The 27520-nt window shown below is 52.0% G+C and overlaps 1 long non-coding RNA gene and 2 pseudogenes across 50 annotated transcripts in view; 2 read left to right on the top strand and 1 right to left on the bottom strand.

The window, feature by feature from the left end:
* The window catches only part of LOC144576557 (acyl-coenzyme A thioesterase 11-like), a 16723-nt pseudogene extending 1881 nt beyond the window's left edge, over positions 1–14842 (top strand).
* The window catches only part of LOC144580570 (uncharacterized), a 185573-nt gene that overhangs the window by 63422 nt on the left and 94631 nt on the right, over positions 1–27520 (top strand). The window lies entirely within an intron of this gene.
* Positions 14485–27520, bottom strand: LOC144580604 (protein FAM151A-like; annotated as a pseudogene).

Genomic DNA, 27520 nt, shown 5'->3' with positions numbered 1-27520 from the left:
GCCCAGCTAATTTTTGAATTTTTAGTAGAGATGGGGTTTTGCTGTGTTGGCCAGGCTGGTCTTGAACTCCTGACTTTGTGATCCACCTGCCTCGGCCTCCCAAAGTGCTGGGATTAGGAGTGTGAGCCACCTCACCTGGCCTTGACTTTTTATTTTTATTAATTTTTTTTGAGACAAGGTCTCACTCTTTCACCCAAGCTGGCATGCAGAGTGGTGCCATCATAGCTCACTGTGACCTCACACTCCTGGGCTTTAGCAATAATCCTGCCTCAGTCTCCTGAGTATCTGGGACTACAGGCATGCACCACCACACCCAGCTAATTTTTGTGGGTTTTTATTTTTTTTCCGAGACAGGGGTTTCACTGTGTTGCCCTGGCTTGTCCTGAACTCTTGGTCTCAAGTGATTCTCCTGCTGCAGCTTCCCAAAGTTTTAGGACTACAGACCATTGAGCCTGGCCTTTCCTTTACATTTAGCCAACATTCTACCTACATGAAGCCCTGTTGTAGACACAGCCTCATTTTAATCCTCTGAACAACCCTGCCAGGGTAGGTCTGATCACTCCCACTTTGCAGATGAGGAAACTGAGACCCAGAGAAGGGAAGTGACTTGCCCAGGGTTTTATGGGGACCCAAGGGCTGGGTCAAAAGCCAACTCAGATCTCTGGCCTGCCAGGCATGGTAGGTGGCACAGAAACTCTGGAGGCCTGGGCCAGGACTTGCTGTTGGGTGGAGCTGCGGGGCTTCTCACTGGAGAGTGCAATGTCGCCCCTTGTCCCTTCACCCTCACTGTTCCTCTCTAGGTGGCCATCCAGGTGGCCTCAGAGGACCCGTGCTCTGAGAAGCAGTGGAATGCGTGCAAGGCCTTGGCCACCTTCATGGCCCACCAAGAGATCACCAAGGTGAGCAGGTCTCCCTGGCTGCTCGATGCTGCTCTGTGACCTGAGCACCTGCCATGGCAACTCTGGATCAGGGTGATAAGGTTGGGGGTTAGCAGAGGGGATGGGGAGGGACACAGCAGGAATCCATAGCTCCCAGAGGAAAGCCCACTCCCCATTGCATTCAGAGCCTCCAGCTGCCTCCCCTCTTTTTCCCCCCACCTCTTTCTGTGCTTCTCCAGCAATGATTATTCTGGTCTCACCATTATGCTCGCCCTGCAGTGACACCCCCATCCTCTGAGTCTTTGCCCAAGGAAGGGACTTGGGTGGGAGCTGGAGGATGAATATGTGGTATCAAGTCATCATGGAGGCAGGAAGATGGGGCAAAGAGGGAGCAAGCCTTGGAACTGAGCCATGGTCCAGGCCTGCTGTGTGCCAGCCTTGGGCATGGGATGGAGCTGGGGACAGGCGCTTGTGCTACTTCAGGAGACTTGCTGTGAGTGTCTCCTACCCTGTCCCCTGGCCGACAGGTAAAGCTGAAGCAGATCACGCCAAGGACAGAGGAGGAGAAGATGGAGCACAGCATGGCGGCCAAGAACTGGTGCATGCGCCTTGTGTGTGTGGACACCATCAAGGACCTCCTGGCCAACTGTGCCATTGAAAACTGAGCAGCTGCCAGCGTGCATGGGAGGGTAGCTGGGTCCTGCCTGGCTCCTCTGCCCCGGGACCCCAGTGGGCAGAGGCAGGAAGGGAGGCTCTGGGGACTTCCACCCACAGGTGTCCCTGGGTCCATCCAGCTCTCTTGGTCCCAAGGTCTTCTACAGGGAGAGAGTGTTTGGGCCTCCCAGCTCCCAGGAACCATGAGGCTGCAGTTAGGTCCTGTGGAAATCCCTTTGTTGTCCACAAATGCATTTGAGTCTCTAGCAGCCAAGATGTTTGGGAAGACAGTATTGAGCAATGCCTTGAAGACTCTGTAGGAGTTTTTAAAGTGTATATGTATGTATGTGTGTATATATATATATATATATATGTATATATATACACACACACACACACACACACACACACACAGTATTCATCTATAAGAAGCATATATAAAACCTGGTCTGGTGCGGTGGCTCTTGCCTGTAATCCCACCACTTTGGGAGGTTGAGGTGTACAGATCCAAGGTTAGGAGTTCGAGACCAGCCTGGCCAACATGATGAAACCCTGTCTCTACAAAGACAAAAATTAGCCAGGCGTGGTGACACATGCCTGTAGTCCCAGCTACGTGGGAGGCTGAAGCACGAGAGTTGTTTGAGCCTGGGAGATGGAGGTTGCAGTGAGCTGAGATCATGCCACTGCACTATAGCCTGGGTGACAGAGCAAGACTGTCTGAAAAAAAAAAAAAGAAGAATATTTAAAACATATGTGGCTGGGGCATGGTGGCTTATGCCTGTAATCTCAGCACTTTGGGAGGCCAAGGTGGTCAAGAGATCAAGACCATCCTGGCCAACATGGTGAAACCCCATCTCTACTAAAAAATGTGAAAATTAGCTGGGCACGGTGGTGCGTGCCTGTAATCCCAGCTACTCAGGAGGCTGAAGCAGGAGAATTGCTTGAACCTGGGAGGCAAAGGTTGCAGTGAGCCGAGATTGTACCATTGCACTCCAGCCTGGTGACAGAGTAAAACTCCATCTCAAAAAAAAAGTGTAAAAAACATATATACATATATGCTTATGTATATGTGTGTGTATATATGCATACACATACACACACACATGTATATATATTCCCACCCCCCCAAAAGATAGAAAATAAAAAGCAAGACTCGTTTCCATCCTAGAACCTAGGTCTTCTCCCAAGAAGCAACTACTATCACCCATTGAGGGTTTCTTTCCAGAAGTATTCCCTGTATATCTACGTATAGCATGTATTATTCAGCCCCTGAAAAGGGGCATTCAGTACATACCGTCTGCATCTTGCACTTTTCCCATTAAAAGTATATCTCGGGGGTCGTTCTATACCAGTATAGAAAGATCTCCTTTGGACTGAGTGGGACTTTGACCGGTGGGAGCTAAGGAAATGTTCCCGACAGAGGGCACAGCCTGAGCAAAGGCCCAGAGGGGAGACCTTGGACTCATTCACTCATCTCCAGAATGAGTCTTCCTTGAAACCCAAAGGAGGAGATTTTAGGAGACAGTCTCCCAGGAGTAGGGAGAGAACAGAACATTCAGCTCTCATGTTCCCTCAAGCTCAGTGGAAGCGGCAAGCCGTGTTCTGAGTTCTGCGTGTCCTGGTTATGCAGGGCTTGGAGGCTGGAGCTGGGGAGGCCCAGCTGTTCTACAGCTGTCAAGGCCCCCTTGCTCCATCTACCCCCTTGTAGCCCCCTACATCTCTTCTGTCCTCACAGCCCTTCCACCTAACAATCAGCTCAAGTGCCTTTGCCTGGCACTTGATGCAGTGGCTCAGCTTGACTTGGTACTGTCTCTTGACCCACCGCAGCGTCTGCTAAAGCACAGGCCCCATTGCCCTGTGAATACCCTCCCCATTCTGTCTCAAGACTTTGGCTTAGGCCACCCTCAACTTCCCCTCCTGACTGCCCCCACCCTGCCTGTGGCATTTCAGATCCTGCAAGCCAAGCTAAGGGCATGGCCAGCTCTTAGATGGACCCTCCCTGAAGAAGTCTCTATGGGAGATGGGAGACAAATGGCACCACCTTGGGTTTGGTGGGGCATGCCAGCCTCTGCTGCCCTGAAGCCCAAGGCCCCATTCACTGCCTGGCCTCTCCTACTAAGAATATCCTAACACTGCTGCTGCCAAAGATGAGGGAATCACCAGGGCAGAGGGTGGGGGAGAACCACCCTCTCTGAGAGTATATTTACTGGAGCACATTGTGATTGTGATTTCTTTTGAGACAGTCTCACTCTGTCTTCCAGGCTGGAGTGTAGTGGCATGACCTCAGCTCACTACAACCTCCGTCTCCCAGATTCAAGTGATACTTGTCCCACAGCCTCCCAAGTAGCTGGAATTATAGGCACTCACCACCATGCCCAGCTTTTTTTTTTTTTTTTTTTTTTTTTGGAGACGAAGTTTCACTCTTGTTACCCAGGCTGGAGTGCAATGGTGCGATCTCGGCTCACCGCAACCTCCGCCTCCTGGGTTCAGGCAATTCTTCTGCCTCAGCCTCCTGAGTAGCTGGGATTACAGGTGTGCACCACCATGCCCAGCTAATTTTTTGTATTTTTAGTAGAGACGGGGTTTCACCATGTTGACCAGGATGGTCTCGATCTCTTGACTTCGTGATCCACCCACCTCGGCCTCCCAAAGTGCTGGGATTACAGGCTTAAGCCACCGTGCCCATCTTTTATTTGTGTGTATATTTAGTAGAGCTGGGGTGTCACCATGTTGGCCAGGCTGGCCTCGAACTCCTGGCCTCAAGTGACTTACCCACATTGGCCTCCCAAAGTGCTGGGATTTTGGGTGTGAGCCACCATGCCTGGCCTTGAGTCAAGCACTTTATGACAATAATCACATTTCATCTTCAAACAGTCTTGTCAGGTAGGATTTGACATCTGTCTGTAGATATGAGACAGCTGAGAATCAAAGGGATTACTTTATTTGCCCAAGGCCATACAGGCAGTCTGGAGTGGAGCTGAGGCTCAGACCACCTGTTTTGTCTCAGAGCTGGTGCTGTGTCCACTGCACTGGATGAGCTCATCCCTTTCACACTGTGCCCTCCATTCCTCACCCAGGGCCACCCACTGCCTCATGTGTGCTTGGTACCAAGTAAATAAAAAAACCTGAGTGGGGTGGAGTGGTGGGGGTCCTGGGGCTGCCTGTGGGGAGGGGCTGCGCTTGGAGGCCTTCTAACCTCCCTGCTTTCCTCCCTTACCTCATCCCTGGTCAGATCTGAAGAGCAGAGACTACAGCCACACGGTGTTAGCCAAGAAGACCCCTGTAGAGAGCATGGAACTAGTCCTACCTCCCAACGCCAATCACCAGGGCAACACCTTTAAGGGCCAGATCATGGTCTGGATGGAAAATGTGGCCACCACTGCAGCCAGATGAGGGCAGAGTATGCGTCCTCTGCCTCCCCTCCTTTCTCCTCCTCTCCTTGTCCATTTCACTCTGGAGGAGAAGCCCCAGCTTGGGGTTGGCATTCAAGGCTTCAGCTGTTCCGAATCAGAGAAATGAATTTTCATTCCTTCTTCTACTCAAAACGCTCTCATCTTTTACGTGGGAAACACCAAGTCTCTTGGCCTGGCACTAGATCCTCCCCTTGATGTGGCCCTACCTGCACTCCTTCCAGTGCCTATGTTCCCTGTACATCAAGCCATTGGCTGTTCTTTGTTGCCATCCTCCACTTTCTTAGCCCCTGCCCTTGCTCGTGGTGTAGCCTCCTGCGGTGCTTCCGTCACTCTTCTTGTCTGCTAATATCCTGCCCACTTTCTCCATAAAGCCATCTCTGACTGTTCCCTTCTTCCAAGGGGTGAGAATTGTTTTCTCTCCTATAACCTCTGTGCCTGTTTGGGACTTGTTCTACCTTAAATATCAGGGTATTTTTTATAGTTATAGTAACTGGCCTTCACTAATTGACACTCTCACACCTCCATGACTTTGCTTTTGCTGTTCCCTCTGCCAGGAATGCCCTTCCTAGCCAGGTGGATTCCTCCTTTTTCTTTAGAACCTGGCTTAAAGGGCCCCTCCTCCACTTTAACCTGTGGGAGGCAGTGCATAAGTAATGCTATTTTGGGCAGCCCTGGCTATGAGTACAGTAAGATCTCAGAGGAGGGTGAGGGCCTGATGCTCAGGGAAGGCTGCCTGGAGGAAGAGTACTTCAGCTGGGACTTGAATGCCAAGTAGCTTTGGATAAGGGGAGGGCTTCTAGATAGTAGGAACAGCAGGTACCAAGGTGGAAAAGTTGAAAGAAAAATGGGGAAGGATTTTCCCCAAGCCCTGCTTTCTTCTGTCCCCTCAAACTTGGCTCCTTTCCAGCCACGCATAGACCTCAGTATTCTGAGCTGTAAATGGGACTTTAGTTCTGTGCCTCTAAGCAGAACTGCTACTGGTTTGGGTGGCAGTGGGTGGGTCAGAATGTGTTGCTCCAGGCTGGGTCTGGCAAGGGTGGCTGCTATGTTATAATGAATAAAGATGGTAAGTGGCTGGACGTGGTGGCTCACGCCTGTAATCCCAGCACTTTGGGAGGCTGAGGCAAGCAGATCACTTGAGGCTCAGAGTTCAAGACTAGCCTGGCCAAAATGGCAAAATGCTGTCCCTATTAAAAATACAAAAAATCAGCTGGGTGTGATGGTGTACACCTGTAATCCCAGCTACTGGGGAGGCTGAGGCAGGAGAATCACTTGAACGCAGGGGTTGGTAGGACTGGGAGCCAGACGAGGCTTCCAAGGAGGGAACATCAGAGCTGAATTTCAGAGACACTGCACTCTAGCCTGGGGGACAGAATGAGACTCTGTCTCAAAAACTAAATAAAGGAATAAATAAATAAAGATGGTAAGATACAGATGAATAGCAGCAACTGAGCTGTTTGAGGCAAGGCTGCCTCAGCATTTGTAAACACGCACATAGTGAATATTTTCTCATTAGGCCGTCCACCTCCACTTCCTGGTTTATGTCCTTCCATACCCTTCGTGGTTATGGCAGCATATTGATACCTTTGCTTTCCTGCTGGCTGCCTCCTTCCCCAGCTGTGAGCCCACGAGGCGTGGACCGGACAGGTTTATTCACTCCCGCGTCCTCACAGGGCTGAACGCACAGGAGGTGCCCTGTAAACATTGGTGGAGGAAGCGGTCCCAGGTGTCCTATCACTGGGACTCCAATCCAGGTTGCTGGAAGAACCGCAGGAGTGTGTGTGTGCATGCATGTGTGCACATATGTGCGAGCACACGTGTATATGTGTGTGGATGCATGAGTGTGCTCGTGTGTGTGTATATGTGCATGCATGCGTATGTGTGTATGTGGATGCATGTGTGTGCATGCATGTGTGCACATATGTGCGAGCACACGTGTATATGTGTGTGGATGCATGAGTGTGCACGTGTGTGTGTATATGTGCATGCATGGGTATGTGTGTATGTGGATGCGTGTGTGTGTGCATGCATGTGTGTGTGAGTGTGTGTGTTGGGGAGAAGGCATGGCCCTCGTGTAGTTCCGTCCAGGTTGGAAGCTGCACTTCCTCCCCTCAGCATGGAGGTGGGCATATGCATGGAGGTCTATCACCAGGAGACTGAGACCCACTGGTGCCACATTAACAGTGCCTTTATGACTTTCATGGTCCTAGACACTGACCAGCCTCAGCTGCTGCCCTGGATTCGGCCCCAGCCTGGGGTGAGTGGAGCCAGCACCCTGCTTCACCAGCAGCTCTCCTACCCTCCCTCTCTGCCCTGGTGTGGTGGAGCCTGCCAGTCCCCTACAGGCCAGCCCCATACAGAGGCACTTACCCAGTGCTGGGGCACAGCCAGCTCTGACAGTCCTGGCTGTGAGCCCCAGGATGCCCCTTGTGCAGGGTGGGCTTGTTCTGTCTGACAGAACTCAGAATATGTTTGGGTCTGGCTCAGAGTCTGGGATTAATGGGCTGTCACGAGCCTGCAGAGTTGGGAGAGCACTAGCTTTGGAGTCGCATGTGAGTTAGGACCTTGCCTCTACCTACCACATTCAAGTGGTACCGCCTCGAGCTCTCAGACCCCATGTGTAAAATGGGCATATCTGCAGTCCCTGCCTCAGGGCTGTGGGGTAATAGATGTACAGCTGACTCCATGCCTGGCTGAACCCTGGGAGTGGTCAGGACGATGGTGAACGCAATCCATGGGGCATGGGAAGAGAGACAAAGGTCCTCTCTCACAAAATGCTCCCTATGCCCTTGAGAGGTCACTCCCTCCCTTGGGGCAGGTCCCCTGCCCTGCCTGCTGGCCTCCCAGTGAGCTGTGGTGTTGGGTGGAGCTTCAGGACTGGGAGCTGGGAGCTACAGCCACAGTGGCTTCCCAAGCATTTTCCATATTGTGCTTGGGACTGGGGGATGTGAGATGTGGTGGGAAAGAGGGTGAGCTTGAGGCAGGCCTTGGGTGCTGATCCTGGCCTCAGCCCTGTGGCCTTGGGCAAGCCCTCACCGGTCTTATGTTCCTCCTCTGTAGAATGGACACGGCACTAACTTCAGCCTTGGAGGGTTGTTTTAGGATTTGGTACAATTCTGCATGAAAAGCCCTTGAGAAGAGTGGCTTTTGTGTAGCAAGTGCTCAATAAATGTGGACTCTCATTACTACTGTGAGTACCCTGTAAGGATCCATGCTGGGTTTTTTTTGAGACAGAGTCTTTCTCTGTTGCCAGGCTGGAGTGCAGTGGCATGATCTCAGCTCACTGCAACCTCCAATTCCCTGGTTCAAGTGATTCTCCTGCCTCAGCCTCCCTAGTAGCTGGGATTACAGCCATGCGCCATGACACCCAGCTAATTTTTGTATTTTTAGTAGAGACAGGTTTTTACCATGTTGCCCAGGATAGTCTGAATCTCCTGACCTCATGATCTGCCCACCTCAGCCTCCCAGAGTGCTGAGATTACAGGTGTGAGCCACCGTGCCTGGCCAAGCATCTTCATTTTACAGAGGAGGAAACTGAGGTCTGGCCAGGGAAGGTGGTGTTCCCAGATCACTCAGTTTGAGGGGAGCTGGGGCTACAGCTTAGTTTCCCACTTTCTCCACCAGGAGGTTTTGACTCCAGCTGCCCCAGTGACACCTGAACTTTGAGTTAGGGCTGCATATCTTGGGCCTTGGGGAATGGACAGGAGGTGGGATGGAGGGTAGGGGTAGCTGGTTGCACCTCTCAAGGCACAGCCTATCCTGACTTCCTCCCCAGGATGGTGAGCGGTGGTACCGAGAGGCCAGTGCCAGAAAGAAGATCCACCTGGACAGGTGAGTAGGGGCTGTCTGGTTGGAAGAATGGGGGTTTGGGGCTGTTCATGCTCCACTGACCCCAGGGCACCCACTTTTCTTCAGGCTGCCTATGTGTTGGGCCCTGGGCCAGGCCCTTTACATCCTTTTGATTTGGTCTCATTACACAGTGGTCATCTGGCCTGTTGTACAGGCAAGGGCTCTGGGGATGGAGGCGTTAGGTGGCTTGCCCATGGACACACAGACATCATCAGCAGAGTCAGAATTTGAATCTGGCTGGGTCCAGCTGATTTTAAATCCTGTTTTCTTCCCATTGATGCTGATGTCCATTTGGCAGATGAAGAAATGTTCAGAGGGGAGATGCAGCTGCTCAAGAGGTAAAGCCACTTTGAGAGGCCAAGGTGGGTGGATCCCCTGATGTAAGGAGTTCGAGACCAGCCTGGCCAACATGGTGAAACACTGTCTCTACTAAAAATACAAAAATTAGCTGGGCGTGGTGGCTCATGCCTATAGTTCCAGTGCACCTATAGTCAGGAGGCTGAGGCAGGAGAATAGCTTGAACCGGGAGGTGGAGGTTGTAGTGAGCTGAGATTGTGCCACTGCACTGTAGCCTGGGTGACAGAATGAGACTCCATCTCAAAAAAAAAAAAAAGAATAAAAAGAGTAAAAGCCAGGTGTGTCTGACTGCTGTGAAAGCACAGCAGGGATCACAGCTGTTGTTAATAAGAAAGTGCCTCTGTGGCATTCACTGAGCATTTACCATTGTGATGACCCCATGAGGTGGGGTGACTGCTGATCCCATTTCACAGATGAGGACACAGCAGCAGCGGGGTGAGGTCACTCAGCAAGGGTGTGGGGTGTGGGGTGTGTGGACTGAGCCTTAGATTACCCTTCCTTGCTGGCTTGCTCCCCACCTCTGGGATGACCCTGGTGTAGGTGCCAAACTGGGTGTGCTCTCAGCTGCCGTGTCCTGTGTGACCATCCAGTCTCCCTAGCTAGACAGGAGTCTCCTGCTCTGCTGGGCTTAGCAGGAGAGGCAGAGCTGCTCGTCCAGGGTCACACAGTGGGTCTGGGAATTTACCATGTGCCAAACACTGTTCTTGGGTGCTGTAGCGTGGGACGGCCTGGGCAGACCCATGGCTTACACGGGAGCTGGAGTCACGGGAGCTGGAGGCTGAGATCCCGGCCTCCCAACAGGAGCATGGAGCTAGTGCAGCAGGTGGACTAGGATGATGCCATCTACCACATCACCACCGTGTGTTGCCTTAGTCACTGGCATCCTAAGCCAGCTTACTGCCCATTTGTGCTGAATTCTCTCATTATTCCATCTTCATGGGGATGCAGCTGACTCAGAGAGGTTAAGCTGCATGTTCACAGTCACACAGCAAGTCAGCTGTCACCCTGAGCTTCCAGCCTCAGCCTCCAGCATCCAGCATCCCCATTAGTCCACTCCACTGCCCATGCAGTACACTCTGGAGGGTCACAAGTTCCTCTCCTTCTACATGGAGATGGTGGTGCATGTGGACACAGCCCAGGCCTTCCTGCTCCTCTTGGACCAGCGTTGGAGGCCAGAGTGGGACGAGCACTACCAGTGAGAAGCCAGGGTGGCAGCAGGGCAGGGTCCCTTCTCTGGCACAATGGGGGAGAGGCTGTCTCCTTCTGCAGGTCATCCTCCATGATGCTCTGCCCTGCTGGCCATTAGCAGAAGCTGGGGGTGGGTTGGAGTTCCGTGCTGGGTGGGGGTCAGGGTCATGGGTATTTTGAGCTCTTAGGGGAGAGACTGAGCATGGAATTGGAGCTGGAGGCTCGAGTTGACATCCTGCTTCTGTCCCAACTAGCTGTGTGACACTGGATAAGTCAAAGTCATTTCCCTTCTGGCCTCAGTTTCTCTTTTCTTAAAATGGGTGCTTGGGTGGTGGGTCATGGATTCACACTCAGAGATAGTGCCTTTCAAACCACGTGCCGTGGAGTTCTGTGTTCCCAAGGGGGCTTCCGGGACTGCTTGGGGTGGAGTCAGAAGGCCGAGGGGTGTGCAGGACCCTCTCTTGACTTTATGTCAACTAATAGCATGGCCAGTTGCTGACCTGACCAAGTGTGCTGACTTTCCTCACGAATATGTTATTTTTGAATGTAATGAATGATTATGAATGGAAATATGTTATTCCTTTAGATACATTTGTTCCTCCAAATTTATTGATTGTTCATATGACTCTTCTCGAATTTAGTCAAGGAAGATAAATGTGTTCTTAGGAGAATAGCAAAATTTGTGTTTTTCAAGTCCCCTTAAAGTCATTTTCTGTCCTGCCAACATCCTAGCTTGGGGGTGTCTTTGAGAGCTTGTCATGAGGAGCCTCCATTCTGGAGGATTTCTGTAAGGAGGTTCTGTGTGTTTGGAAATTCAGTGCACTGGTCATTAGGCAAATTGTATTTTGACAAACTACCCTTCCGCTTCCTACCCCATCTATCTTCTCCAAAGCAGGCTGGTTGCTCTCCACACATGGGCTTCCTGCTGAAGGTTTCTTTGCAAAAAGGGCCATGTTGCTTTCAAAAGCTCTAGTCCAGTTGACTCAGGCCTGCTGGTGGTCCCCTTCCAGAAGGCAGAGAGGTGATTTGGTGGGGAATGCTGTGTAGGGGGAGAGCATTTGTGCATGTGTTGGGTGGGCTTCTTGGAGGGAGGATGGGGTGGGCTTTGAAGGCCAGACCAAATCTTGATACCTGTTGGGATTTGTGGGGGAGAGGCCTGAGGGGAAAGAGCGGCTAGCTTCTTCCCCATACCCTGAGTACTGCTGAGTGCAGCAGAAGAGTGGGGAGGAGAAACTGGGTCCAAACATGGCGATGTGTTCCTCCTGGGTGTGGGAATGTGTTGATATGAGCTGTGTATGCCCACACACGTCTGTGTTGATATGAGCCATGTATGCCCACACACGTCTGTTGATATGAGCCGTGTATGCCCACACATGTCTGTTGATATGAGCCGTGTATGCCCACACACGTCTGTGTTGATATGAGCCGTGTATGCCCACACACGTCTGTGTTGATATGAGCCGTGTATGCCCACACACGTCTGTGTTGATATGAGCCGTGTATGCCCACACACGTCTGTGTTGATATGAGCCGTGTATGCCCACACACGTCTGTGTTGATATGAGCCATGTATGCCCACACACATCTGTGTTGGGTGCCGGGGCCTGGGGATACATCTCTGCCACTGACAGCCTGAACACCCCAGCCCTGCTTCCTTATTAGCTCCGTGGACACGGCCAGGTTATTTTCTTTATCTATGAGATGGGGATACTAGCAGTGTCTACAGCATGGGGCTCTTACGGATTAAGTGACACATGTAAAGCACTTAGAACAGCACCTGGCACTCAGCGGGTGCTCGGTAAATGTTAAGCACAGCTGCTAAATCATCACACATCCTTGTGGTGTCAGTACCTGCACAGACAGGTGCGGATACACATGGGTCTCTGTGTGCACTGGTGTCTGTCCATGTACCTGTGCACACAGGACCACATGTGTGTGCATGTGGAAGTGTGTGTCCATCCTGGCTGGGTCCTGCTGCCTACCTGCTGCTCCCTGGTGAGCAGTAGAGGGGGTGACATCCCACCACGGAATCTTCTTGGTCCCTGTGGTGTGGGAGGGCCCGGGCAGACCTGAGGCTTCCATGGGAGCTGGATGCATTGGAGCTGGAGGCTGAGATCTCGGCCTCCCCACAAGAGTGGGGAGCTCGTGCAGCAGGTAGACAAGGATGACACCATCTACCACATCACCAGCTCTGCCCTCAGAGATCACACCAAGCTCCAGGACTTCGTGATCCTGGCCTCGAGGCAGAAGCCTTGTGACAATCGGTGTGTGACTATCTGTTGTGGGGTTGCGGGCACAACGGGACAGTGTTAGGGGGGCCGCATCCCTCTCCCAGGGAAGAGCATCAGCCTGGAGCCAGCACTCTGCTTCCCATTGGCTGTGGTGCCCCAGGCACCACTAGAGTTTTCTGAGCTGCTGCGGCTTTACCTTGGGTAAAATAGAGACAGGAGCACATACTTCCCCTCTTGTCACATTTTAAGGGAGGGTCACCCTCACCCACGGTGGCTCAGGCTGCCTTGATGCAGGCTTTAGACAGGTATTTTTCACATGGCCACCCCCTTGACCTCCTTCCTCTGACAGCCCCATGTGGCCTGGAGGGCCTAAACAACTCTTTTGCTGGAAAGATACATACAGAAAAAATATCCCAAAGCAGCCCACACTCTTCCCCCGCACATTGGCATGGAGTGCCTTTTCCAGAAAGTCCACAGCAGAGTCAGGTTGGCTCCCAGTGAATTCCGTGCTAATGCACAGGCGCCCCTCCCTCCAGCCGGGCCCTGAGCCAGGTGTCGGGCTTTAAGAGTCAACGTGCCATGCAGCCCCTGATGAGGAATCCGTGCCAGAGGAGGCAGGGTCTGGGCCTTGGCTGGGCAGAACAGGCCCCACTTTCTTCTATGGCTGACCCCTACCCCCTTGCTTCCATTCCTTCACTCAGAGACTCTAAATCATTGAGCTGAGGTCGGTCACGCTGCCCACACACTGAGAGACACCAGAGTACAGACATGGAGAGAACTTCTGCTCAGGCTTCTGCCTCTGGCATGAGGGAGACCAGCTGACCAAGGTGAGGCCACCCCCCCGCCACACCCCCAGCCTGGTTCCACCCCGACACACGTGTGTCTGGAGCTCAGCACTGCTGGGCTAGGATAGTCCAGAGCTGGGTCTCCCGGCCTGGGGAAGCCTGAGTGTCAGGATCTGAAAATGGTATCATCTGTGTAGTGGTGGGTCTGAGGCTGCTGCATGGTCTTGGGAAAAGCTCTGGGCACTGAGGGCAGAAGGTCTGGATTCTGAACTGAAACTCCATCATGCATGGAGAGCCCTTCTCATGCAGGAGGCTTCATAAGGCTCCGAGGGCCCAGAAAACCCAGCAGGGTAGTCCAGGCTGACGTGGGGAGGAGGCTGAGGGAAAGCGAGGGTGGGTACTGCATCCTCCCTGCTCACAGCTTCTGCTATGTCCCTGCCACCAAGTCTGGCTGAGATCCACCCAGCAAAGATTCACCTGGTGTCTGCTGAATTCATATGCTTGAGCCAATGAGCGCCTCAGAACCATCCCTGGACTCCTGTCTAGCATCTCTTTGGCCAAGATTCAGAGCTGGGCCCTGGAGACGAAGCCTCCGCCCTCCAGGGACACCAGCTGGCAGGAAGATGTGTGATGACAATGTGGTGTGTGGTGGCAGGAAGCCAGGGTTGTCAGCACCCTAGGAAGGGCTGGGGGAGATCTGCTGGAGGAGGTCATGCCTGACAGCCATGTAATCTAAGACCCTGGGGAGCTGGGTTGAATTTCCTGCCCTCCTAGAAGGCGAGCAAGACTGACTCACCACCAGCCTCATTCCCACTGGGCTCCCACCTGCTCCTGGAACCCTCCCTGAGCTAAGTCCCCCTGAGCCTGGCCTCCCAATCCTGCAGGTGTCTTGCTACAACCAGGCCACCAGGGGCATTCTCAACTACATGACCACCAATGTGGCTGGCCTCTCCTCTGACTACTATGCCACCTTCAAGGCTTTCCAGCAGTTTCTCCTAGACAACCAGAATGACCTGGCCCCTAGCCTCCACACCCTCTAGATGCCCTCAGTGGCCACATCATGCACACCCCCACTCCATCCTGCCCCAAGGACTCACACACAGTGCCGGAGAAAGGAAAAGGCCTTTTATCTCTTCTTGCCTCCCTATGGGCAGCCTCCGCCCTGAGGTCCACTGGCCCACCACCCCGGGTGCTCAGTTTCTGCCAACATCAGCCAGCAAGTCCTTGCAGTACCCCTGAGGCAGCCTGTAGTAGTCTTGGTTCCTGTCCACAGTCCTGGCTGCCAGCAGCACTGTCTTCACAGAGGCATAGCAGCCCCCAGCTAGGCTGTGCTCCACTGTGATGGTTGTCTGGGGGGAGGAGGCCAGCAGCCTGGCTATGGCTCCAGTTGTGCTATGGCCCCATGGCATGGCCGGCATCTGGAAGGACACAGGTTGCCAGAGCTCCTGGCACAGCTCTAGCATATCTGTGAGCAGCTGTTCCCTGTAGCCACTGCCCGGCACCTCCTCAGGCCAGCCTGGTGCCGCAGTCATGTGGGGGAAGACCTCAGCAACAGCTGTAAGTAGCTCCCTGCCAGCCACATGGCCAGGGACTAAATAACTCCCATGGGAGATTTTGGCCCCCACCCACACAGGCTAATGCAAGAGGCCAAGGCTGGAGAGGCATGCCAGCAAGGCCAGGGAGGGCTGCAGGCTCTGCTATTTGCAAATGGACACCCCAGTGTCCGGGATGTGTGGCCAGCTGCTGCAGACGGGACTCCAGCATCAGAATGCTGCCACTTGGAGCATGAACGATGGGCACGGGTTTCTCAGCCACAGTTCCCTCGAGGCCGTTGTTCAGCAGGATCATGCCTTCTGTGCCTGGAAGAGGCAGCAGAGGCAACAGTGTTTAGGATTTGGGTTATTATAGGGTGTTAGAGACCCTTGCTAAAGGGGCAGTGGGAGTTCTGGGGGCATCCAAGGGCCTTGCCTCTCTGGAATCTGTCAACCCAGTTTTGGGCTCCAGGTTTGCTTTATAAATGTGCCTGGTGCATGAGAAACTCTTGCTTCAGCTCTTGGCCTTTACCTGTGACTCAGCCTGGAGGCTGGTGCCAGCCTTACCCACAGCACTGTGGCTGGGGGCTAAAGGCCAGGAGCCCTGTGCTCTTGACACCATTGTACTCCCTCTCCCTCTCCTGCACCCCTGCCCCACCTTGCATCTAGCACATGGTGTAAATAAACCCATCTTGCCATGGCAACAGAGACCGGAGGTACCTGCCGCAAGCAGAGAACACTCCTGCAGATGACCTAGGAGCACCAGGGCTGAAGGCAGACCTTACCTGGGAGGGTCATCGTTGCTGTTTTATCACTGCCCTGGACATGGGGAACCAGCCACTCGACATTCAGCCCATCAGCCCCGGGCAGCTGGAGACGAGGGATCAGGCCGCTCCTTGTACAGTCAATTCATTTCCCTGCGGCATTCACTGTGGGCCCCGAAGCACCAAGGTGAAATGGCTGCCTTCATGGTATACCTGTAGGCCGCAGCTCTCCAGGCATCCTCTCCAAGCCTCCTGGCACCCTGCCGAGCAGCTCTAACTTCCTTGCTTTGTGGACACAGGAAGTGATTTGGCCAAGCTCCTATAAGCAGTGCGTAGAATTGCTGGGAGTGGGACCTGCTGAGAGCAGATCTGCCTGGCCCAAGAGCTGGTATCCTTCCCCGCTTGCTTAGGTGGCAGGAATGCTGAGTCTGATGCGGCCCCTTTGAGATAGCTGAACTGCGGCTATCCTGGATTCTGGGACAAGGGAATGAGGGGTTGGGTGACAGCATCTGATCACTGCTCAGCAAATACAGTGGAGGTCCCTGAAACATCAGAGTAACCCACAGTGGAGCTTGTGCACCAAAATAATATGGGGTTTGGAATTTGCTGGGTTCCTGCCTGCTGGACCACATACAAGTTGAGTGACTGTATAAATTCCTGAACTGTTCTGAGCCTCTGTTTCTCTCTAATATGGATATGTGGACGGGGCACAGTGGCTAAGGCCTGTAATCCCAGCACTTTGGGAGGCTGAGGCAGGTGGATCACCTGAGGGCAGGAGTTTGAGACCAGCTTGGCCAACATGGTGGAACCCTGTCTCTACCAAAAATACAAAAATTAGCGGGTGTGGTGGTGCAGGAGAATCGCTTGAACCCGAGACAGAGGTTGCAATGAGCTGAGATCATGCCACTGCACTCCAGCCGGGGTGACAAAGCCAGACTCCATCTTAAAAAAATAAAAATAAAATGGATATGTGAAGCTTAACCTACCATACCAGGGCCTGGTACCGAAAATGCACCCTCCTCCTTCCCCACCGTGGCTTTCCCCCTTCTGATATCCCTTCCTCCCAGCTCTGCTCCAGTGCCTGCCAAGTGCTATCCTGTGCAGAATCCAGTCCACACGACCCCCCCTAGTTCCTCTCCTTACAGGCAAGCTGCTTCAACTGTGACAGGAAAGGCTCAAAGATGTCATAGTAGACTTGGTGGACAGCAGTGTTGTCCTGGATGTAGAGCGGGTCCTCCACCAACATGGGGTCTGTGGCAGCCTGTCACAGCGTCAGGCTATAGCTGGGGCCACCAGAGCTGGCTCAATGCCGGTCGGGGCCCAGCAAGACCCTCAGCCCCACTCCTGTGCTCAGAACTGGATGTCAGCTGGGCCCAAGGTAGAGCATCTGTCCTCCAGTTGCCCACCTGCCACTTCTCCCTGAGTCCTACACCTTCCCAAGGGCAGGAGCCAGAGGAAATTCAGGAAAGATGGCTGAAAGCAGAGGCCCAGGAGGGTGGGGGAGCCTGTCCTGCCTTCTCACTTGCAGTGTCTATTTCTGAGTCCTGTCCTAGGAAAGGGGCAGGACAAATGAGGGAGGATGTGGAAGGGTGAGTCAAGCATGAAGAGAGGGAGGAGCAGCTTTGAGAGTCCTGGGGGGAGCAGCTAAGGGAAGTAGGGGTAATAGTAGGGGCCGGGGAGTCTCTAAATTCCTATATGGCTATCCTAGGTCAGGGGTTGAAGGCACAATATGTGTAGCTCCGGGGCTATACCTGGCTTCTACTGGAGGAAGCTGTGGCGAGACAAATTGTGTCTCCGTAGAAATGTTTTCTGGGAGGGGGCAGAGAATTACCCACTAATGAAAGGGCTACCTCAGGAGGGAGTGAGTAGCCCATCATCACAGGTATGCAAGAAGAAAGCAGGGACTCTGTAGAGGGCATGAACACCAGCAGGAGTTGGACCAATGACCTTTAAGACCCTTCCATCCATGGCTGGGTGTGGTAGCTCATGTCTGTAATCCCAGCACTTTGGGAGGCTGAGGTGGGCAGATTACGAGGTCAAGAGATCGAGACCATCCCAGCTAACATGGTGAAACCCCATCTCTACTAAAAATACAAAAAATTAGCCAGGAGTGGTGGCACACACCTGTAGTCCCAGCTACTTGGGAGACTGAGGCAGGAGAGTCACTTGAACCCAGGAGGGAAAGGTCGAAGTGAGCTGAGATGGTGACACCGCACTCCAGCCTGGGTGACAGAGCAAGACACCATCTCAAAAAAAAGACCCGTCCATCCATGAGCATCTGGGATCTTGCTGAGAGCATCAGCGCCTCCAGGAGGGTGGGGTGGGTTTGGTGGTTTTCACCTCTTAGATTGGCTCAGCAGCCAGCTGCAGTGGGGCCAAGTGGCCCAAGCCATGGAAGACCACACAGGGAAGGTGACCCTCTGGGGCACCACTCCAACCAGCTCGTGCATCTTCTCCACCATGGCTGATTTGTACATCCTGTTTGGGAACATGGCCATGTTCCCATGGCCAGCCTGGAGACAGGGTGACCTTGGGATACTTCTCCTGGACCAAGGCCAGGAACCTGCAAAAAAAGTGGAGATGTTGGTCTCATGGAGCTGTAATGGCCCCTTCCTCTCCTGTGGGTTCTTGTCACCATGCTAGGGAGTGGCAGGGCCTATCGGATCTGTGATAAGCTCAGAAGCAGAGTCCCAAATGATACAATGGTTTGTTTCGGGTCCCATGAATTGGGCATGGACTTTGGCGTCAGGAAAGTCTGGGTTCAGATCCTGATTCTGACCTTGGATGGGTCACTCGGCCTCATAGACGTCCTCCCCTCTAGCAGGGCAGGCTTCTTAAACATCCCTTTCTAGACACAGAACTGACTCAGTCCCTGCATGTCGGAGTCTGCGCTCTGCAGCTGTGAATCTTTGAAGTTTCTCGGGTTTTCTGTAAAATATTTCTCTCCTTCCCAGCCCAGGCAACACTGTGAAACCCCATCTCTACTGAAGTACAAAAAATTAGCTGAGTGTGGCAGCTTGCTCCTGTAGTCCCAGCTACTCAAGAGGCTGAGGCAGGAGAAGTGCTTGAACCTGGGAGGTGCAGGTTGCAGTGAGCTGAGATTGCACCACTGCACTCCAGCCTGGGAGACAGAATGAGACTCTGTCTCAAAAAAAAAAACTTCCTTTCTCCTCTCCCCTTCTTCTCTCCTCCCCTCCCTCCTTTCCGCTTGTATCTTTCTCCTTCCTCTTTTTCTTTCTATACAGGGTCTTGCCGTGTTGCTCAGGTGGTCTCAAACTCCTGAGCTCAAAGGATCCACTCATCTCGGCCTCTGAAAGTACTGGGATTCTAGGTGTGAGCCACCATGCCCAGCCGAAAATTTTATTTCAACTTGGCCTTGATGAAAATATTTTAATTTTTTCTTTGTACTTTTCTTCTTTAAAAGATGCAAATTTTAATAGGCAAATTATGTTGTCACCCAGTGCCCACCAAAAAAACCATACTAAGTAAAATCAGCACTCCAAGAAGACAGGTCATATTTATCTTGGGCCATTGATTACATTTCCCAAAGTGCTGCTTTCGGAAAGCACCTCCACTTGAGAAGCACAATAGTAAGGGCTACATGGATGGTTGTGGCTGGTTGGATGGGTGGAGAGAGAGATGGATGGGAAAGAGCCGGCAGCGTAGAATCAGAAGGCCTGGATTTGAATCTTTGCTGTGCCACTTACTAGACTTAGGCAGGTCTTTTAACTTCTATAATATAGTCCCCGCATTAATGAAATGAAAACAATAGTACTTAGCTCATTTTCGTAAGAGCTAAATGTTCTTTTTTTTTTTTTTTCTTTGAGACGGAGTTTCGCTCTCGTTACCCAGGCTGGAGTGCAATGGCGCAATCTCGGCTCACTGCTACCTCCGCCTCCTGGGTTCAGGCAATTCTCCTGCCTCAGCCTCCCGAGTAGCTGGGATTACAGGCGTGCACCACAACGCCCAGCTAATTTTTGTATTTTTAGTAGAGACGGGGTTTCACCATGTTGACCAGGATGGTCTCGATCATCTTGACCTCGTGATCCACCCACCTCGGCCTCCCAAAGTGCTGGGATTACAGGCTTGAGCCACCGCGCCCGGCCAGAGCTAAATGTTCTTTAAGTAAAGTGCTTAAAACCGTGTCTGGGACATGTAATAAACATGGAACAAACTGAGCTCCTTCTCTTGTCAGCTTTCTCTTCTGCAAAATGGGGAGAAAGCTCTAACCTGGCAGAGACAGGCCCTCCTCTCATGTGGTCTCCTTGTAAACCATAGAGCATGTGCGACAACTGCATGTGAGGGCTGCAAGCAGTGCTTCTGGAACTCATGGGCTGGGGAAGGAGTCAAGGTTTTAGACTTTTCTAGCAGGCCAAATCCTGTGATAGTCACTGGGGAATATAGGGAGGACTTGGGCCGGTTTGCCCTCTAGGAGTTTAATGCAGTAGGGTGACAGACCTGTGAACCCACAGTGACAGCTCCATGAAGTTAGGCTGTGTCGGAAGGAAGCGTGGGGGTTGAGGGGCCCAGAGAAGTCCTGCAGCAGCCTGGGATGTCAAGGAAGTTTCTGGAGGAGATAACAACTGGCCAGTGATTTGTCAGAAAAGGGGGAAATCCTCTGCATTGGAGGCAGAGGGAACAGCTTGTGCAAAGGCTCAGAGGTGGGACGATATAGCTGACTGGAGACAAACTCAGAGGTCCTCTAAGATCCTCACGTGCTAGGTGTTGACAGAAAAGGGCCGGACACAGCTGGGACAGAGAGGCGAACACTCACTGTGTGGCACTGACCTCAAGTGAGATGGGCACACTGGGGCCCCTTAAGATGTCAGTGTTGATCCACACGGGCTGCTGCACTTTGTCTTCCTCTGTCAGCCACCACCAGAGGTCCAGGGAGGGGCCCACGGCCTTGATGTTCTTGAATTCCAGTTTGATGCCTGTGGGGAAAGGGACAAGGGCTTAGGGAACTGATGAAGGAACCAGGAAGGTTTTACTCCCTGGGCAGAAAGCAGAGAGAGAGAGAGAGAGAGAGAGAGAGAGAGAGAGAGAGAGAGAGAGAGAGAGTGTGTGTGTGTATGGTGCGGTCAGGGGAGGGTGGAAGGACAAGGACCACATCCCTGCAGGGTGTGAGAAAAGCCTTTTGGAGAGGCAGAGCTAACTCAAAGAAGGACAGCCTGCCTCTAGACGAGTTCCCATCTCCTCCTAGAGGCCAGGTAAGGATTTGGGCCTGCAGCTGCTCTAGCTGGAAATCTGGTCTCCATTGAAAAGGGGCTGGGGTTTTTGAGGAGGTTCAGAGGGCCCTAAACCACCAGAGCCTGTAGGGAGGTCATTCAGCCTTTGGAAAGTGCATTTAAGTAGAGGAGGGAATCTCTGCAGAGAAGGGACCTGGTACTTTTCAGGGTGGTAAGATGAGGCTGGGAAGATACAGAGGGATGTTGAAAGCCAGGCCAAGATCACACTTTTTTCCTGAGGACCATGGGGAGCCATGGAGGATTAAAGCAGAGGAGTAGCATGACAAAACTGGTATTTTGAAAAAATCCCTCAGGTGTGTGTGGTCATGGTGGTCAAGGGAAGCCTGTAGGGGCTGAATTTGGGGCAGGAAGTCAGTGAGAGTTACAATGTGGCTGCAACTAGATGGAGGCAGGGTTAGGGGTTAGGATTGGCGGAGGCAGCAACTGAGTGGACATGAGGATAAGGGAAGGAGAGTAAGAGGCATTACAGTGATGCCTGGATTCTGACTGTGACTGGCAAAGAGGTGTAGAGGGGAAGGGTGGGGCTTGGCTTTGAACTTGCTACTCAGTTCTGTGAATACAGGAGGAAGCACTCTGGGCATGCGTGGCACCTTGCAGTTCACATGCTGTACTGCCTGCTGTCCCCTCGTGTGTCCAGGAGACAACACCAGGACGTGCACTGATGCACCCCCCACCTCACTGAGTCCTGACTGAGCCTGGGCATCTATAGAACTGTGATGAGAAAGCCAAGGCAATGACACCTCGTGTCAGGACTGGACTTGCTTCCCAGCAAGGGATCTCTGCACATGCTGCCCCAGGGCCAGAGGGCTGGGGGTGGGGAGGGTTTCAGAGGGGCCCTTACCCTTCTGGGAAGAGCCCAGCACTGCATCCAGCCACTGCTCCAGTGTGTTGTCACTGTAAATAGCTGGGGGTTGTGCCATGATGGGAAATTCTGTCTCGTTGGCTGGGCCAAGCCCTTTTACATTGACGTCAGCCTCCAGGACTGTGATGTTGCCTGCAGAAGAGGCAAAAACTCAGTTCTCTTCTTAAAAAAAGAAAACTTTTCTCTCATCATAAAAGCAATACAAATGACAGAACATTTGAGAAATACAGAAAAGTGGAAGAAGAAGAAAATATTCACCCACATTTTCATCATGGTTCACATTTTGATAGATTTTTCTTCCATTTCTTTTGTTTTGGGAGATAAAGTCTTGCTCTGTCACCCATGCAGCAGTGCAGTGCTGCAATCTTGGCTCAATACAACCTCCACTTCCTGGGTTCAGGCAATGCTCCTGCCTCAGCCTCAGCCTCCCAAGTGGCTGGGATAACAGGCATGTGCCACCACACCTGGCTAATTTCTGTATTTTTAGTAGAGACAGAATTTTACCCCATTGGCCAGGCTGGTCTTGGAACTCCTGACCTCAAGTGATCCACCCACCTCAGCCTACCAAAGTGCTGGGATTACAGGCATGAGCCACTGTGCCCAGCCCTATGCATAGTTTTTACACAGTTGAGACTCTACTGCATTTAAAATTGTTTATGTTTTCCTTTCAACATTATGACACATTTCCAGTCTTTTTTACACATCTCATTAGAGCAAACAAGGCAAAGAAACAAAAGGCTCCAAAGCCCTGGTTGAGGGTGTTCACTACCATGTAACTGACCAGCCCCATTCCTGAGGTGCTTCGGGAGTTTGTGATTTTTTGCTAATTAGTCTTGCTATATTCTCCCGGTCTGGTGAACTCCTGGGCTCAAGACATCCTCCCACTTCGGCCTCCCAAAGTGTTGAGATTACAGGTGTGTACCTTAGTGTCCAACACGCAGGGTCATTTTTAAAGCCCTTATCATCAACTTACTTTCTGGAAAAGTTGTTCTGATTCCTGTCTCCCCCTGAAGTGCACAAGCTTCCCATCTCACCGCATCATCGCCAGCACTGAGTTATCTTTTGGCTTCACACACTTAACTCTTATCAGGCAGATATCTTGTGATTCCTGCCTTTGAGAATTCAGTCTAGTAGGGAGCTTAGACCCTTCTAACAGGAGCCAGTCTCTAGAAAATCATGCTTGGGGCACTCACACTTGGAGACGGTAGTGAAGGGGAGTGGGGACCCTTTTGTCCCATGCAACATCACAGACATTGATGCCAGATGGGCCTTTCCTCCTGCTCTCTCCTGGGCTCCTGACCATTCTTCTCACCACTAGCACTGCTTCCCTGTTCTCTGTAGAGCCACCAGAGTGAGTGTCCTAAATATGTACCTGATCGTGTCACTTCTTGTTAAAAAGTGCCAGAAAACCTGCCCATTGCTCTAAACATGAGACCCAAACTCAGCCGGGCGTGGTGGCTCACACCTGTAATCCCAGCACTTCAGAAGGCTGAGGTGGGCAGATCACCTGAGATCAGGAGTTTGAGACCATCTTGACCAACATGGAGAAACCCTGTCTCTGCTAAAAATACAAAATTAGCTGTGCATGGTGGTGCAGGCCTGTAATCCCAGCAACTCGGGAGCCTGAGGCAGAAGAATCATGTCAACCTGGGAGACAGGTTTCAGTGAGCCAAGATCATGCCACTGCACTCCAGCCTGGGCAACAAAAGCACGTGCAAGGGCACTTCTGACTAGAAGCACGCAGGAACAGCCTCCAACTGAGCATGGCGCCCTCTCCAGCACACTCCAGGGTGGACCTGTGAGACCACTGAAAGCCACAGAGGAGAGAGGTGAGGCGAGTCACTTAGGATACCAGGTTGTACACAGGCTGTGGCCGAGTCTGAGGTGCCCTCTCCTGCTGGTTCGATTGGATTGCAGGTCTGCAGGAAGCCCGGCAGCCCTGTGGGGAGGCCCGGTGGGGAGGAACTGAGGCCTCCTGCCACAGCCTCTTCACTCAGTCAGATAGGATGGCGGGGCCTTGATATTCACCACTTGTCCAACACTGGGGAGAGGAAAGTAGGAGGTGAGCCTTCCAGAGGGGCCAGAGGGAGGAACAGGGGCCTCAGATACTTGCAGAGCCTCTTTTGTGGGGAGCTGGCAGGAGAACAGAACATATTCACATCTGCGACGTCACCAAGTTCTCAAAGCCAGCCGGCGAGATAGCATCAGCATCCCATTTTACAGATGGGGGAACTGAGGCTGAGAGAAGTAGCACGATTATACTCATTTGCTCTCCTGTTCCCTGCTCCCCATTGTCCACTTAATGCCTGTCCTTCTTTCTGCTCTTGGCTCAGTGGTCCCCTCCTCAGGGAAGCCGTCCCTGTCCTGCAGTGGTCCACCCACCAACAGAAGCCCTGCTGAGGCTCACCCTGCAGCACTGTCCTGGCAGACTGAGCCATGTCTCCCACAGTCCTTAAGCTCTACCGGGGTAGGGCCATGTGTTTTGCTCCTCATTGACTCTCCAAGGCCTAGCGCATGGCACAGGGTGGGTCTCTCATAAAGGGTCGCTGACTGAATCCCTGCATTCTACATGTATTGAATGCCTAGTGAGGGCAAGACTGTAAACAAAGGGCGGGAAGAGAAAAGCAAATGTTTAAAGCATGCCTGCGAGGTGCCCAGCACTGTTGGAGCCCCAGGCCCACCCCATTAGAGCCTCAGAAGAAGCTTGGCAGGTGGGTTTAGGAGAAACTGAGCATCAGAGAGGTTGTCATTTGCCCAAGGTCACCAAGCTAAAAAGTGGCACAGCCAGGCTTCTAGACTGACTCTGTTGACGGCACCAGCCCTTCTTCTCAGCTGCTGCCTGTCCATCTGGAATGATTCCCACATCTAAATGAATCCCCAAGGAAGCCACCTCCCCTGGGTTGTGCCTAGTGGTGGGGGCAGAGGGTGCTGACTGATGAACTGTGGGGAGCAGGGGCAGGAGACTAAAGGCTGGCCCCATTCAATTGCCACGTGACCTGCAGCAGGTCCTTTGACTTCTCTGGGCCTGGGTTTAAGAACATGGAGAGTGCCATGTTGACTTTATTCTCAAGTGACACAGTATTCTGGCCAAGCCTAGGAAAGGTGCATTCCAAGGGGCCTGCTGGTCAAGGGGCTGGGCTACCATGAACACAGTGGGCATAGCCACACAGGCCTAGGTTCTAGTCAAGCTCCACCTTGGCCATCACACTACAGAGCTGTGTGACCTTGGGTGAGTCACTTTGCCTCTCTGAGTCCATCTCCTCCTGTGTAAAGTACAGAGAATGCATGGCTACTGCCTGTGGTTCTGAGGGTCAAGTGAGAGAAAGTGGGGCTGAGCCAAGTGCTAGGCCTGGCCCACAGCAGGAGCTCAATAAATACCACGAGCTCACATCTGCCAGACATTTGCTGATTCATGTTCATTTTCTCAGCAATACTAATGGTCACAAGGGTTGGGGGTCATTTTTAGGAGATCCATGGTGACGTAGTGAGGGATGAAGCATCACAATGTTTGCAACTCACTATCAAATCCTTTAGCAGACAGAGAGAGAGAGGGAAAGAGAGAGAGAGAGGAAGAGAGAGAGAGGAAGAGAGAGAGAGATAGGGAGAGGGAGAGATAGAGGGAGAGAGGGAGAGAGAGAGAGAGAGGGAAAGAGAGAGAGAGATAGAGAGACAGAGAGACAGACAGAGAGAGAGGGAGAGACAGAGAGAGAGAGAGAGAGAGAGAGGATATATGTATTAGGTCTGCAACCCTGGCACTTAGGGAGGCCAAGGCAGGCAGATCACTTGAGCTCAGATGTTTGAGACCAGCCTGGCCAACATAGTGAAATTCTACTTAAAAATACCAAATAAAAAAGAAAAAATTAGCCAGGCATGGTGGCGCACCCTGGTAATTCCAGCTACTTAGGAGGCTGAGTCACAAGAATGGCTTGAACCCAGGAGGCAGAGGTTGCAGCGAGCCAGGAATGCACCACTGCACTCCAGCCTGGGTGATGGAGTGAGACTTTGTCTTTTAACAAGATAAAAAGAAAGAACATATATGTATTTCTTTAGCTATACGTAGATAAAGCAAATTCAGAAAAATGTTAATTATTGGGTCTTAGTGGTGGTGATCATTGCACTGTTCAACTTTTCTATATGTTTGAAAGTTTTTATGATCAAAAATTAGGACAAAAAATTTCTGTGGTCCCCTAAATAAAAATGAAAGTCTATTTTCTGTGGTGCTTGTGGAATTTGTGACTCTTTCTCCTTTCCCTTTACTCTCTGGCTTCTGCCAAAGCCAAGCAGACAGCCATCTGGGCTTCTAAGCTCCTCCTCCTTCCTGACTGCCTTCTGTCCCCACAGCCCAGGCCGAACCCGGATCTCTCCCCAGGGCCACTGTCCAGCCTCCTCAAGGGCTCCAGAGCTCCTGGACACCCCTGCAAGTGTTTTCCACAATGCAGAAAAGGAGCCCCCCATAAACAAATCTGACCCCTCTCAAGCCCTTCCCTAGGCCAATTTACCCTCAGGAGACAGAGGAATGTGTTAATTGCACCACAGAAATTCAAAGAGCAAACCCAGATGACGAAGGCCTCTAAAGGGCAAATGGCCAGCTTTCCTCAATAAACACATTCTGAGGGAGAGAGACAGCGAGCTGGTGGAAGGTGGTGGAGGTATCTATAGAGGTTTTAAAAGAAGCAACCAGTTACAATATCTGCATCCTGACGTGAGTAACCCAATAACTGCAGGCTGGGTATGGCAGTTCATGCCTGTTATCTTAGAGCTTTAGAAGGCTGAGGTGGGAGGATTGCTTGAAGCTAGGAATTTAGACCAGCCTGGTCAACATAGTGAGACCTCATCTCTACGAAAAAAAAATTAAATTAGTCAGGTATGGTGGTGCACGTCTATAGTCCCAGCTGCTAGGGAGGCTGAGGTGGAAGGATGGCTTGAGCCCAGAAGTTCAGGGCTACAGTGAGCTATGATGCTGCCATGGCGCCCCAGCCTGGGCAACAGAGCAAGACCCCATCTTGAAAATATAAGTAACTGCAAAGCAAACAAAATAAAAACAAATTCATGAGAAAGTCTGGGCATTTGAATACTGACTAGGTAGTGAGGTTAGTAAAAATTATTGTTAATTTTTTAGATGTGGTAATGATGTTAAGTTTGTGTTTAAAAAGAATCCTTCTCTAGCAAAAAAAAAAAAAATAAAAAATAGAAAGGGCCAAATGCAGTGTCTCACAGCTGCAATCCCATCACTTTGGCAGGCCAAGGTGAGCAGATCACCTGAGGTCAGAAGTTCAAGACCAGCCTGATCAATATGGTGAAACCCTGTCTCTACTAAAATTACAAAAATTAGCCCAGCTTGGTGGTAGGAACCTGTAATCCCAGCTATTAGGGAGGCTGAGGCAGGAGAATTGCTTGAACCTGGGAGGCAGAGGTTGCAGTGATCCAACACTGTACCACTGCACTCCTGCCTGAATGACAGAGCAAGAATCCATCTCAAAAAATGAATTAATATACTAATGGATTAATTAAAAGTTCTTAGCCCTCAGACATACATTTGGAAATATTTTACAGCGGCAAAAGCAGAAACAAACAAAATAACTTCATCTTTTCTCAGGTACATCCAGGCCCTTCCTGGCCACCAACCATGCTCCAGGCCCCTCTCCAGCTTTTCCTCCTTCCCAGCATCCTCTCTGGCTTTCCCTTCCACCCACAGCCTCGTCTGCCCAGATTCACCTTCACTCTGCTGGGCCCTGCAGCAGGTCCAGCCATCCTGCAT

This window comes from Callithrix jacchus, chromosome 20 (assembly GCF_049354715.1).
Source record: "Callithrix jacchus isolate 240 chromosome 20, calJac240_pri, whole genome shotgun sequence".
Lineage (NCBI taxonomy): Eukaryota > Metazoa > Chordata > Mammalia > Primates > Cebidae > Callithrix > Callithrix jacchus.
Note: the sequence above shows the minus strand (reverse complement) of the source record. Positions and strands in the feature narration are given on the sequence as shown.